Source organism: Dromiciops gliroides, chromosome 3 (genome assembly GCF_019393635.1).
Source record: "Dromiciops gliroides isolate mDroGli1 chromosome 3, mDroGli1.pri, whole genome shotgun sequence".
Classification (NCBI taxonomy): domain Eukaryota; kingdom Metazoa; phylum Chordata; class Mammalia; order Microbiotheria; family Microbiotheriidae; genus Dromiciops; species Dromiciops gliroides.
In genome coordinates, this window is record NC_057863.1 from 342,443,188 (window position 1) to 342,457,724 (window position 14,537).

Genomic DNA, 14,537 nt, shown 5'->3' on the forward strand with positions numbered 1-14,537 from the left:
AATTTTCCCACCAGTTTTTGTAAAATAATGATTTTTTGGTCTCAATAGCTGGGATCTTTGACTTTATCAAACACTAAATTACTATGATCATTTGCTACAATGCCCTTTATAACTAATCTATTCCACTGATCCTTTGTGTACCTATTCTATTCCACTCAACCACCAATCTATTTTTTAGCCAATACCAGATTGTTTTGATGATTACCATTTTATAATACAGTTTGAGATCTGGTATGATTAGGCCACCTTCATTCATATTTTTTCCATTGATTACCTTGATATTCTTGACATTTTGTTGTTTCTAGCTCTATAAAACAATTTTTGGTAGTTAAGCAAATTGATTTAGACAGAATTGTCACTTTATTATATTGGCTCGGCCTACTCATGAACAATTAATAATTTTTCAATTGTTTATATCTGACTTTGCGTGAAAAGTTTTGCAATTGTGTTCATATAGTGCATGAGTTTGTCTTGGCAGGTAGACTCCCAAGTATTTTTTATTGTCTACAATAATTTTAAATGGAATTTTTCTTTCTATCTCTTGATGCTGGACTTTGTTGGTAATATAAAGAAATGCTGATGATTCATGTGAGTTTATTTTATATCCTGCAACTTAGCTAAAGTTTTTAATTATTTCAACTACTTTTTTAGTGGTCTCGCTTTGTCTTTTAAAGCCCAATAGCTTGGGTTCAAATTTTGCCTTTGGCAATGAAATAGTGGAAACTACCTTAGATTTGGAATCTAAAAGAACTGGGCTGAAATCTTGGCTCTGACACTCACTTCTTTTATAACCAGGGACAAATCACTTAACTTCTGTAAAATAGTATTGATGCCTATAGGACCTACCTCACACTGTAAGGCCCATGTAAATCACTTTCTAAACCTTAAAATGCTATGTAAATGTCAACTATTACTGTTAGAGCCTGCATGGTCTTGGGCAAGATTTGGTTCTCGTTTTTCCCATCCTTTGAATGAGAGGACTGAGCCAGGCAGGGTGACACATGCCTGTAATTCCTCCTACTAGAGAAGACTTAAGATGGTAGATTTCTTGAATTCATAAATTCTGAGCTACGGTAGGGCTGAAACAGCCTGGGTATTGGCACTAAGTCAGGCAACAAGGTGGTGACCATTAGGCAGTCTGGTGTCCCTCTTCTCCTGGGGATTCACCATATCGTTATCTGACTGGGTTAAACTGGACCATGTCTAAAAAACAGAGGTTAAAGGTTCTATGCTGATTAGTCTTAATATCAGGTCCCTGAGTGACTGGTGACTTTCAATCTGGGAGAGATAAGGGCACCCATTCTCAAAAAAACAAAAGAAAGAAAGAAAAGGAAAGGAAAAAAAGAGAAAGAAAGAAGACTAAACAACAGTTGTTTGTTTTTTTAAAGAAGGGTTGAGCCCTTTCCTGGCTACCCAGAAGAGGGGTCCATACGGCGTTGTCTTCGGTTGCCGGCGTAACTTTAAAGGGAAACTTTCACAATGTCAGGAGTCCTGGATGTCTTGCAGATGAAGGAGGAGAATGTCCTCAAATTTCGGGCTTCAGGAACCCATTTGGGTGGCACTAATTTGGACTTCCGGATGGAACAGTACATCTACAAAAGGAAGAGTGACGGCATCTACATCATTCATTTGAAGAGAACTGGGGAAAAGCTTCTGCTCGCTGCTGGAGCCATTGTTGCCAATGAAAATCCTGCTGATGTCAGTGTCACCTCATCCAGGAACACTGGCCAGTGAGCTGTTCTGAAATTTGCTGCTGCCACTGGCGCTACACCTATTACTGGACGCTTCACCCCAGGCACGGTCAGTAACCAGAATCAGTCAGCTTTCAGGGAACCTCGCCTCTTGGTGGTCACTGATCCTCAGGCAGATCACCAGCCTCTGACTGAAGCATCATATGTTAACTTCCCAACTATTGCATTGTGCAACACAGATTCTCCACTTCGCTATGTGGACATTGCCATTCCAGGCAACAACAAGGGAGCTCACTCCGTGGGTCTGATGTGGTGGATGCTGGCCCGTGAAGTCTTGCGTATGCGTGTTACCATCTCCCGTGAACACCCGTGGGAAGTGATACCTGATCTTTACTTCTACAGGGCTCCAGAGGAGATTGAGAAAAAAGAGCAGGTCACAGCTGAGAAAGCAGTGACAAAGGAGGAATTTCAGGGTGAATGGACTGCCCCTGCCCCAGAATTCACTGCTGCTCAACCAGAGGTGGCTGATTGGTCTGAGGGAATGCAGGTGCGACCTGGGCCCATTCAGCAGTTCCCTACTGAAGATTGGAGTGCTCAGCCTACTACCGAGGACTGGTCTGCAGCTCCCACGGCTCAGGCCACTGAGTGGGTAGGGACTACCACAGAGTGGTCCTAAATTTTATCCCAGGTGCTCTACTAGAGAAGGAAATGATTTTTGAAGGAAAATAAACCTTGATTTCTTAGAAAAAAAAAGGAAGGTTGAGAGTTCATAAATAAACAAATGACAGAAAGGGTCACATAAGATAAAAGATATTTTTAATTATATAAAATTAATATCTTGGGCAAATAAGCCTCATATAGTAAAAACTAGAAGGGAAACAGGTAACTGGGAAAATATTTGCAGCAAGTTTCTCTGATAAAGTCATATTATCTAAGATATATAAGGAACTAATTAAAATCTAAGACTGAGTCATTCCCCAATAGATACATGATCCAAGGACACGAACAGACAGTTTTCAAAGACAGAAACCCAAGCTCTTTGCAATGATATGAAAAAACATCCCTAAATTACTAATAATTAGAGAAATGCAAATTAAAACAATTCCAAGGTTCAATTTCACATATATCATATTGGCAAAAATGAGCAAAGAGGGAAATAACAAATGTCAGAAAGATTACAGGAAAACATGTGCACCAGTACAGTTAGTGCAGTTGTGCATTGGTCCTGTCAATCTGGACTAATGTGGAGCTATTTGGAACTGTGTCTAGAAAATTACCAAAGTGTATATACTCTTTGATTTAGCTACTAGGCTTGTATTCCAAAGAAATAAAAGAAAGAAGAATGACAAATATTTCAAGCAACTCTTTTTGTGGTGGCCAAGAACTGGAAACTAATGGGGTATCTTCCTATTGGATAAATTGGCTAAACAAATTGTGGTGTAGAAATGTAATGAAATAATATTTTATGATAAAAAATGATACAATGGACAGTTTCAGAGGTAACTGGGAAAACCTTTAAAAATTGATGCAGAACAAACTGCGCAGAACCATGAGAACAATTTATCCACTGATATCATAGAGAAAAGAAAATTTGAAAGACTTTGGAACTGTGATGAACTCAATGATATACCAAGAGTCCAAAAGAATGAAGGTAGGGGCAGCTAGGTGGCCCAGTGGATAAAGCACCAGCCCTGGATTCAGGAGTACCTGAGTTCAAATCTGGCCTCAGACATTTGACATTTAACTAGCTGTGTGACCCTGGGCAAGTCACTTAACCCTTATCGCCCTGACCAAAAGAATGAAGGTAGAGCATGTGACTCACTTCCTGAAGGAGAGATGATGATTCTAAAACATAGACTGATATGTAACTTTTTGGAGATGGGTAATGTGGGAAATTTATTTTATCAGACTATGCAGCTATGTCCTGAAGGCTTTCTTTCATTTTAATAATTTGCTCATTGTGAGGGAGCTTTTGAGAGGGACAGATTACTTTTAAAATATGATTGTTAATTGAATAAATAAAAATAATGATAACGAAAAAATAAGGAGATTGAATTAGATGATCTGTGAGTTCCTTTCCAGCTCTAAGTTAATATCTTCCCCTGTGACTTTAGGAAAGACAATTGCTTTCTTCAAGTTTTTGAAAGGCTGCCATATGGAAGAGGGAATTAAACGGATTCTGCTTGGCCCTAGAGGGAAGAACTAGGAACAATGGGTGTAAGTTACAAAAGGGAAAATTTTGCTTTGATGTAGAAAATATTTTTTCATAATTATACCTCTCCAAAATTGAAATAGGCTGCCTGGGGAAGACGATTCCCAGAATTCTAGGGGATTCTCCTTTACTAGCAGTCTTTTCAAAGAGTTTGGAGGATGGGTCATTAGAGATTCTGTAGTGGACACTCTGGGAGTAGCTAGATGGCACAGTGAGTAGAGTGTCATCAGGCCTGGAGGCAGGAAGACTTATTATCCTGAGTTCAAATCTGGCCTCAGATACTTCCTAGCTGTGTGACCCTGGGCAAGTCACTTCACCCTGTTTGCCTCAGTTTCCCCATCTCTAAAATGATCTGGAGAAGGAAATGGCAAACCACTTCAATATTTTTGCCAAGAAAACCAAAAATGGGGTCACAGAGAGTTGGACATGACTGAAACAACTGAACAACAACAACAAAAAGTGGAAACACTTGAGAGTCCATCCAATTTCAAGATTCTGAGGCAAGGAGGTATGTCATCCAGGAAATTTTATTTGTTTTTGTTTTTTCTTTTTATTAGAGAAGTACTCAATTCCCCAAAATGATTATCTAGGGGGCCTGTCAGTGGCAATCTTCATCTTATCTGCAAGGGTCCTTCCCATTTTTTCAGATATCATACTAAATGTCATGTGGAGACCAAATTGAAGTGGATAAGTGACCCACTCTCCCAACAGGAAGCTTGTCTCTTAAGCTTTGCTCTGGAGGAACCCAACTTGTCTCTCAACAATGACTAGCCTTGTGTAGACGAGATAAGGGACCAGCTCAGATCACTATTCCTTAGGCTAGCCTTGTAAACCTTTGATTCTTCTTGGCAATGGGCTTAGGGTAAGAGGGGGAGTTTCCAGTGGATTGGTGCTTGCACCAACTGGGTTCCTTTTACTGTTTCTCTTCCTTGTGAATGTTCAATATCAGTATCGATAACCAGTACCTCTGTGAATTCTACATGAGAGACAAAGACAGCCTCTTCCCCTGTGATCGCCATGCCAATTCTCCTAATCAAATACCTTCGCTGCCATACTGAGGGTGGGTGTGTGGGGATGGCAGCTGTTCCTTGCTAACAATATCATAGAGCTGATGTTACCTATGTTACCTCCCCTGCATTGTAATGGTGGTGAAGAGAATACCATGGAAGATGCCTTCAGGTATGTAGTAGCCTGCTGAACCAGAGGTCAAATCTTCCCATAGGCAAATTTCTATCTATGTATCTACACTCTAGTGAATTCCCAATTCATTCCTATAGTTCACAGACCCACAAAGGTCAGTGAATAATCCTAAGAGATTGCCATTGTCTTGTCTCTCTCTCTCTCTCTCTCTCTCTCTCTCTCTCTCTCTCTCTCTCTCTCTCTCACACACACACACACACACACACACACACACACACACACACACACACACACACCCCATACACGCACACACTAGAAATCATCACCTGTGGGTGATTCCTGTAGCAAGAAACCATAGGAAGTCAATCAAAAGAAAAACGAGGGAGATGAAAGAATAGGATTTGTTATCAACATGGATATGTACAGATAAAGCCCTGAGCCTTCAACTGCATCTCATCCCTTCATCAGTGAAATGTAATTCCATGATGGAATAATGAGCTCTGGCTCTCCAGGACAATGTGGCCTATCTGGAAAATCACCAGCACCAGCACCAGTATACTTACTGATGATACTGCCTTTTATATGAGTAAAAAGCATTTACTACATGTAGAAAAGCAGAGACAATCCCAACTTTCAAAGACCACACCTTCTAATAGTGGAGGCAACACAAAGGAGATTTCAAGTGCAAGTAAGTGCACTTGAAAGGTCACAAGGTTCTTAGGGTGCAGGGCAAGGCAGATGGTATTGTTTCTTCTTAAAGTTATATGGGGGGGAAGCTAGGTGGCATGGTGGATAAAGCACCAGCCCTGGATTCAGGAGTACCTGAGTTCAAATCCAGCCTCAGACACTTGACACTTACTAGCTTTGTGACCCTGGGCAAGTCACTTAAACCCATTGCCCCAGAAAAGAAAAGAAAAGAAAAGAAAAGAAAAGAAAAGAAAAGAAAAGAAAAGAAAAGAAAAGAAAAGAAAAGAAAAGAAAAGAAAAGAAAAGAAAAGAAAAGAAAAGAAAAAACGTTGTATAGGGGACAGCTAGGTGGCTCAGTGGATAGAGTTCTAGGCCTGGAGTCAGGAAGACTCATCTTCCTGAGTTCAAATCTAGCCTCAGACACTTACCAGCTGTGTAACCCTGGGTGTGTCGCTTAATCCTGTTTGCCTCAGTTTCCTAATCTGTGAAATAAGATGGAGAAGGAAATTAGGCCCTTGAGTGGTCATTGTACTTCTAGCTGGAGTGAATTAGGGAGATCCAGTATTAAAAAAAGAGGAAAAGGAAGGAAGGAAGGAAGGAAAGGAGAGAGGGAGGAAGGGAGGAAAGGGGAAGGAGAAAGGGAAGGGAAGGGAAGGAAAAAAGAAAAAAATAAGGCAAGCAGTAGTGGTGAAGTTCAGTAAAGGTGTATGTACTCTGGGTAATTCCCCTATCACCTCTCTTTTTAACTATTTTGTTTTTACTTTTTAATATCTTTTGTTTTTTCTATTGCCTTAATTTATGAATATATGCTTTCTCCTTCCTCTACCTAGCAAGCTATTCCTTGTAAGAAAGAATAACAAAAAAGAAAAAAAGTAACAACCAGACTGACCATGACTAATAGTGCATGCAATTTTTTACACCTACAGTCCCACCATCTCTCCCCTTTAGTTTCACATTTAGGAAAGAACTTGGGCATGGGACCTCACCAGATCACCCTTTCATAAGGGTGTGATGTATGTGTTGCCTGACAAGTTCTGTCTTCTAAGAAGCAAATTCTCTGGACCCAGAGCCTCAGGGTAGCCGCTGAGCCAGAAGGGGCCATGGCTACCATAAAAGGATACTGTTTTAAGCTTAGTCCTTGCCTGAGACAAATGTCCAGGCACTGAAGCGTCATTTCAGTCTCCTGCTTCCTCTGCTATTTTCTTGACCTCTCTTCTGGAAGGCCTCACTCACTCTTTCCCCTGCCAAGCTTGGGCTTATTGCTCTGGTCTCAGTTCATACTCCCTGCCAAGTTCCCTGGATCGATTGCTTCTGCGGCCTGCCGGGTTTGATGTCATCTCACCTTTCTGTTTATGTTCTTGGAGCGTGGCTTAGACAATCCCTTCCTCTCATCTCCTGCCACTCTGGGCATTTTCTCCTTATCTAGGCTTGCTGCTATTTTCTGGCAGCATCTTTCCCTACTCCAAGGATCCTCCCCATAGGAGGGTCCAAATCAGGCAAAAACAGTTGCTAATGGGCTAGAGCAAGAGTCACTTGATAAATTACATCTTGGTATTAGTGATCATTCTATACAAGGGGTCACTTAGCAGGTCCCATTTGTGATACAGGGGTTCTGGACTGAGAGGAGCTAGGTTCAAACCCTACTTCTGAAGCTTACTACCCATGTGACCTTAGTAAAATCCCTTAATCTCCCCTGGCCTATTTCTTGTTCTGTAAAATTAGGGGGTTGGACTAGTTGGTTTTAGGGATCTCTTCAATTTATGGGTATATACTTCTTTAAGAAATACATGTTTCCCTTTGGCCAGAATTCTAGATTTGAAGGTACCCTTTTCTTTCTTTTATCTTTTGTGGGTCAATGAGGGTTAAGTGATTTTGCCCAGGGTTACACAGCTTGTAAGTGTCAAGTGTCTGAGGTCAGATTTGAATTCATGTCCTCCTGAATCCGGGGCTGGTGCTTTATCCACTGTACCACCTAGCTGTCCCTACCCTTTTCTTTTTTAATGAGCTATGAATTAGGTAGGATCTCCAATGATTTGGTTCAGATACTAGTTTTGGCTTGTTCCCTTCCTTCCTTCCTTCCTTCCTTCCTTCCTTCCTTCCTTCCTTCCTTCCTTCCTTCCTTCCTCCCACCCTCCCCCTCTTCCCTCTTCCTCTTCCTCTTCTCTTCTCTTCTCTTCTCTTCTCTTCTCTTCTCTTCTCTTCTCTTCTCTTCTCTTCTCTTCTCTTCTCTTCTCTTCTCTTCTCTTCTCTTCTCTTCTCTTCTCTTCTCTTCTCTTCCTCTCTCTCTTTTGCCTCCCTCCCTGCCTCTATCTTTCTCTCTTTCTCTCCTTCCCTTTGTCTGTCTCTGTTTTTGGCTCACTGTCTTTGTCTTTCTCTATTCCTGTCTCTGCCTCTGTCTATCTCTTTTTCTTTTATTCTGTCTCTCACAATGAATAATATAGTTCTCTCCTAGAATCCTAGAGCTGGAAGGAACTCAGAAATCATTTAGATGATCCATTTCTTTTTCTTTTTCTGTGAGTAAAGAAGCTTCCCTGGTTTCCTTCAAGTGTCAGCTCAAATCTCATATCTTGAAAGAGGCCTTTCCAGATCCTTCCTGCTACTAGTGCCTTCTCTCTGAAATTACATATATATATATATATATATATATATATATATGTGTGTGTGTGTGTGTGTGTACACATACATATATACATACACACATGTATATAATATGATATAATAACATAAACAATGACATACATACAAGATATATGTTTTCATATTTTGTTCCCCATTAGAATGTGAGGTCCTTGAGGACAGAGGCTGTGTTTTTGTCTTTATTAGTATCCTCAATACTTGGCACAATGCCTGGTATAGAGTATACACTTAATCCATGCTTATGGACTAACTGACAGAGAGCAAGAGTTTGTTACCCTAAGGTCACACAGTTAGTAAATGATAGAACAGGGATTTAGAACTCAGTCATCTGACTGCTAGTCTAATAAGCCATGCTTTATCATTTATTATGTCATTGGTTCAGTCATTTTTCAGTTGTGTCCAAATCTTCATGACTCCATTTGGGGTTTTCTTGGGAGATATACTGGTGTGTTTTGCCATTTACAGATGAGGAAACTGAGGCAAACCAGATGGAGTGGCTTGCCCAGTTTCACACGGCTAGGCAGTATTTAAGGCCAAATTTGAACTTGGGAAGATAAATCATTCTGATCCTAGGCCTGGCACTCTATCTACTGCATCACCTAGATGCCCTTCAGAGTCAGTGAAGCCCTGGTCTCATAGGGATGTGGATGGAGTAGCCTCAATACAGAGCCAGGGCTCCACAGCCCCAGTCTCAGGGAGGGAGTACAAACTCACCCTGGGGAGAGAGAGGGAGGGTTGGACACTGAGCAGTAACAAGTAGGAAATAGAAGTATGACAAAGAAGGCACGCCCAAGAGAGCCTGACATGAGCTTACTTACACCGGTTATATGGAAACAACCCAGCACAATTGGGGGCTTGGCCATCACGGAGATTGGCAGTCACCTCCAAGGTTATTTATAGCCATGCTGCCATGTGGGCAGCCCCACCTTTGATGAACACATGGATTAGCTATGGTTTGTGGCTGGACCCAGCCCTGGTGGTGATGATACATACCAAGGAAACTCTGCCAGATACCAAGGGAGGGCCTGACCCTTTGGTAGGTCATCATTTTAGGTTTGGTGCTCTTTTTATTGCTATGGGAAGAGATATGGACAGCTAGGGGGTACAGCGGATAGAGCACTGGCCCTGAAGTTGGGAGGACCTGAGTTCAAATCTCATCTCAGACACTTACTAGCTGTGTGAACCTGGGTAAGTCACTCAACCCCAATTGCCTTAAATATCCTGGCCATCTCCAGTCATCCTGACATATATCTTGCCACTGGACCCAGGTGACTCTGGAAGAGAGAGTGAGGCTGGTGACCTTGCACAGCCCTCCCTTACTTAAATCCAACTGAGTGCAAGTCATGACATCACCTTGATGCCATGGTCCTCTTTGAGAATGAAGGATAAACAACAAGAATAACAGTGGGAAGAGATACAGTCCCATCTGTACCAGTGGGTAGACAATTTGATTTGGAGTCAGAATGATCTGAGTTTGGATCATACCTCAGATTCTTAACTAACAATATAACCCTAGGTAAGTTAATTTCCCTGAGGCTGTCTCAATTTCTTTTATAAAATGGGGATGTTAACAGAAACTACTTTGCAATGTTGTTGAGTCAAATGTGACAATGTCTATTAAAGCATTTTGCAAACAATAAAGCACTGTCTATATGAGAGCTATAATACTTTTGTCATTATCATGATAGTAATATGGAGCAGCTAGGGAGCGCCATAGTGCACAGAGTAGTGGGCCTGGAATCAGGAAGACTCCTCTTCCTGAGTTCGAATTTGACTTCAGACACTTAATAGCTGTGTGACCCTGGGCAAGTCACTTAACCCTGTTTGCCTCAGTTTCCTCATCTATAAAATGGAGGAAATGACAAACCACTCTAGTATCTTTGCCAAGAAAGCCCCAGATGGGTTCACCAAGAGTTAGACGTGATTGAAAAATGACTGGACAACAGTAAACATGATTATTATTGCTATTACTACTCTAGGCCTTTTACTTAGTCATCAAATTTGATCCTTAAAACTCTGTGAGGAAAGTTGCACATGTATTATTCTTTCCATTCTTTAGATGTGGGAGCAGAGGCTTAGGTTAGTTAAATGACTCACCAGTGATCATACAGAAAAACTAAGAGGCAAGATGTTAGCCCAGACCTTACCTGACTCTAAGATCCATGCTTATTCCAATCTACCATCCTGCCAATCACCTTGGCCTTCGGTCAGTTGGACTTGAAGCAATGGGACAAATTTTGAACTATGATACCAACTCTGATACTAACTAGTTTTTTTGATCCTGGGCAAGTCACCACTACCTCTCTCATTCCTTCATCTGAAAAATCTCTACATTTGTTACCTGCTTTATAAAGTTAACAACTTTCCAAGAGAAAACTCTTCTAGTTGCATATAAATGTGAGTCATAATGGTTATTCCCACCACCACCACCACCACCATCATCATCATCACCAAGGCTCAAATGACCATTCAGACCTTGCATAGAGACATGGATAGGAATTCTAGTGCCCAGGAAAGGTCAGTTGGGTGTAGGGAAAGGAACAGTCCAACTCATCTGGGCACCACCATGCTTAGACAGGCAAAGCTCAAGACAGGGTAGAGTGAGGGAAGCTATGTCACTTGGCATTACTAGAAGCCCACCCTGAGGAGAAATAACATTCCAATTCCAGTGATCCATGTAACCCTGGGGCAAATTTCTAATCACTTCGCCCTTGCTACAGTCTGACTTCCCTCCCTGAGATACAGTAGATAATGCTAACAGGTTAGATCCTTGGGATACAGCAATGTGTAGGTTCTCATTTATTCTATAAGATTACTCTATTTGTTTCAGATAGGTTTCCCTGCCTGGGCAGAGAAGAAAGAGCTGTTTTGTTTGCCCTCATATATCATTTATGTCTGAGACATACATAAGCATTATTTCTCTGTGGCTGCTTTCCAACAACACTTTCTACTAGAAAGCCTGTTTTGCTGCTCCCCTCCTGTTGGCCAAGCATCCCTTACTGTACCTTTTTCCTTTTATCAGTTTTCAGTGACAGAATGCTATGCTCAGTGGTGCAACAGAGGAGCCTCTTTTCTTCCCAAATCTCCAAAATCCAGAACGAGCATTTGCAGTTAATACTCTTCCCTCCCCATCCCCATCTACCCCATATAACCTCTTTATCAGGTAAGTGACGTAGTCCACAGAGAAATCATGAATGATTTGCTGATGAACACTACAAAATTGGGGGAGGAGAATGATCCTCTTCCAGTTCTTCTAATTCTTATTATTTACCTCTCATGATGTAATGATCATTGCTGTGTTTGTTGTTTAGTCATTTGTCATGTCTGATTCTTTTTTTTTTTTTTGGCAGGGCAATGGGGGTTAAGTGACTTGCCCAGGGTCACACAGCTAGTAAGCGCGTCGTGTCTGAGGCCGGATTTGACCTCAGGTACTCCTGAATCCAGAGCCAGAGCTTTACCCACTGCGCCACCTAGCTGCCCCCATGTCTGATTCTTTGTGACCTCATTTGGGTTTTTCTTGGCAAAGATACTCCAGTGGTTTGCCATTTCCTTCTCCAGCTCATTTTACAGATGAGGAAACTGAGGCAAACAGGGTAAAGCGACTTGCCTAGGCTCACACAGCTAGGAAGTGTGTGAGGCCAGATTTGAACACAGGGAGATGAGTCTTTCTGACTCCAGGGTTGGCACATATTCTTAGCTCAGTTTAATAATCTGTAAAGTGGGGAGGTTGAGTTAGATGATCTTTAAGTTCTCTTCCTACTCTTAAATTCCATGATTCTAAGAATCAGAACATCATGGATAAGAGTGTTTGCCATCCCTCCTTTGGGATGTGCCAGTGGGAGAAAGGGACCACAACTAAGTAAAGAATCAGGATAGGGGGTGGGGAGAGATGAGAATAGGGCCAAAAGAGAAAAATAACATCTCCATGGAGATCTGGAGACATCTCCATTGCTAGGGGTTGAAGAGGATGGGAGGAGGGGTGGGTAGAGTTTGCAGGAGAGGGGAGATGTTCTGAGAGCTTCCGAATAGGACTTGAATCCATAAAGCCTTTGACAAAACCCCACAAATGTTATAAGGGAATAAAACTCACATCTGAAAAGCAAAGAAGAGTCTTCAGCCACCCTGCCCACTGTCAGTCAGACTGATAGATGAATTTTCTGATTAGCAAGAAGATGAACCCCTACCAGAAACCGATCTCAAGTTTAGGGCAAACTTTTTACTATGTCATTTTGGGAAGTAGAGGAAGAAGGATTTCAAGAAGGAAAATGGCATTTGCAATTCATAGACCTTTTCATTCTTGAACATTTCATCCTCTTTTCCCTCTTGATGCATAATATTATACTCCCATGAGTCAGACAGGTTGAAGGGTCTTCTAATTTGCATGTTTGCCTCTTCCAGAAGGGAAAGCTGTCCATCAGCCTTATGTCAACTCAGCTCCATTGAGAAAACCTGAGGGCTCTGTTGCCAGCTGTAGAGAATCTTATCACTGATGGCCCAAGGGCCCCATGGAATGGCAATGGTCCCCAAAGCAGTTCTAAGTCCAGCCCAGCCCCTGTAATCTCCATCCCAGGCACCAATCCTTTAGGAGTTGCAGGCCGGGACAGCTAGGTGGCACAGTCCCTGGATGCAGGAGGACCTGAGTTCAAATCAGGCCTCAGACACTTGATGCGTACTAGCTGTGTGACCCTGGGCAAGTCACTTAACCCTCATTGCCCTGCAAAAACAAAAAACACAAAACACAAAACACAAAACACAAAAAAAAACCAATGCAAAAAAGAAGATAAACAAGGACAAGATAGGATGGAATCTGTATCACTGATAGAAGGAACCAAATTGATGATCTGTGGAAGTAGGAGGGGGAGTCAAAATATATAAACTATCATTAAGACTTCTCTGTCTCAGGGCAGCTATAGATCATGGAGCTCAAGAGGACCTGAATTCAAATCCAATTTCAGACACTTATTAGCTATGTGACCCTGGGTAAGTCACTTAACCCTGATTACCTAAAAATTAAATTAAATTAAATTAAGTTTTATAAAAGGACTTCTCTGCTCTATTAAGAAAGTGGCATCAATTTTCTGTCCCACCCTTCAACTATAGAATAGATGTCAAAATGTGGATTTTTCTACCCTATCCCAAACCTTCAGACAACATTCAGTTAACAAGCATTCACGATAATACTAAGTGCTGGGGATACAAACAAAGGCAAAAATCAAACAAACCCTGTCCTCATGGATCTTACATTCTAATGGGGAGCAACATGTAAATCTAGTTACATACCAAATACATAGAAATATATTTATATAACACATTTAATAAAACATTATTATTTATTATTCAATATTATTGTTAAATATAATAAAATAAAATACAAATATAAAATATATTTTATATTACACATAATTATATACGAAGTATATTATATATAACATTTACTATACCCGCATGTATATACACATGTGTATACACTCATGTATGTACAGCCATACAATGCACACATGTACATACACACACAAATACACATGCATATACACACTTGCACACATACACATACAGACAGTTGTCTGTTTCCATTAAGTGGACCATTCTGTAGACCTCTATTTACTATGAATGGAGGGGGCCACGTGCCTATAGAAGGACAGGGTGGACACACAATTCAAGGACACATGGGGGACAAAGAAGCGAGAGCAGAAGGAGGAACATCTTTCAGAATTCTTTATGAAAAGTCAAATTTGCATAATGCGACTTTACAATAAGTGAGAATTGTCTGTATACATTATCTATCATATATCTACCTATCTGTCTATCTATCTATCTATCTATCTATCTATCTATCTATCTATCTATCTAGAAAATTAGCAGCTGGGAAGGGGGAAGCAGAGAAAGATCTGTAGAATTTGAGATTTGAGCTGTGTTGAAGGAAGTCAGGGAAACTATAGGGGTGTAGGTTAGGGGACAGAGCATCCTGGGCATGGGGAAAAGCTAGAGATAGAGATAGGCCCAGAGATAGAAGATGAAGTGACATGCTTTAGGAATTGGAGGTAGGCCAGTGCAGCTGGTTCTGGAGATGTGTGGAGGAGAGTAAAATATAAGGTGGCTGGAAAGGTAGGAAGGGGACAGATTATGAAGAACTTTAAATGATAAACAGAGGCCTTTATATTTGATCTTGG

At 41.2% G+C, this 14,537-nt stretch overlaps 1 pseudogene; it reads left to right on the forward strand.

Moving 5' to 3' along the window:
• Window positions 1-1,479: 1,479 nt before the first annotated feature.
• On the forward strand, window positions 1,480-2,367 carry LOC122750251 (annotated as a pseudogene).
• The last annotated feature ends 12,170 nt before the right edge of the window (window positions 2,368-14,537 follow it).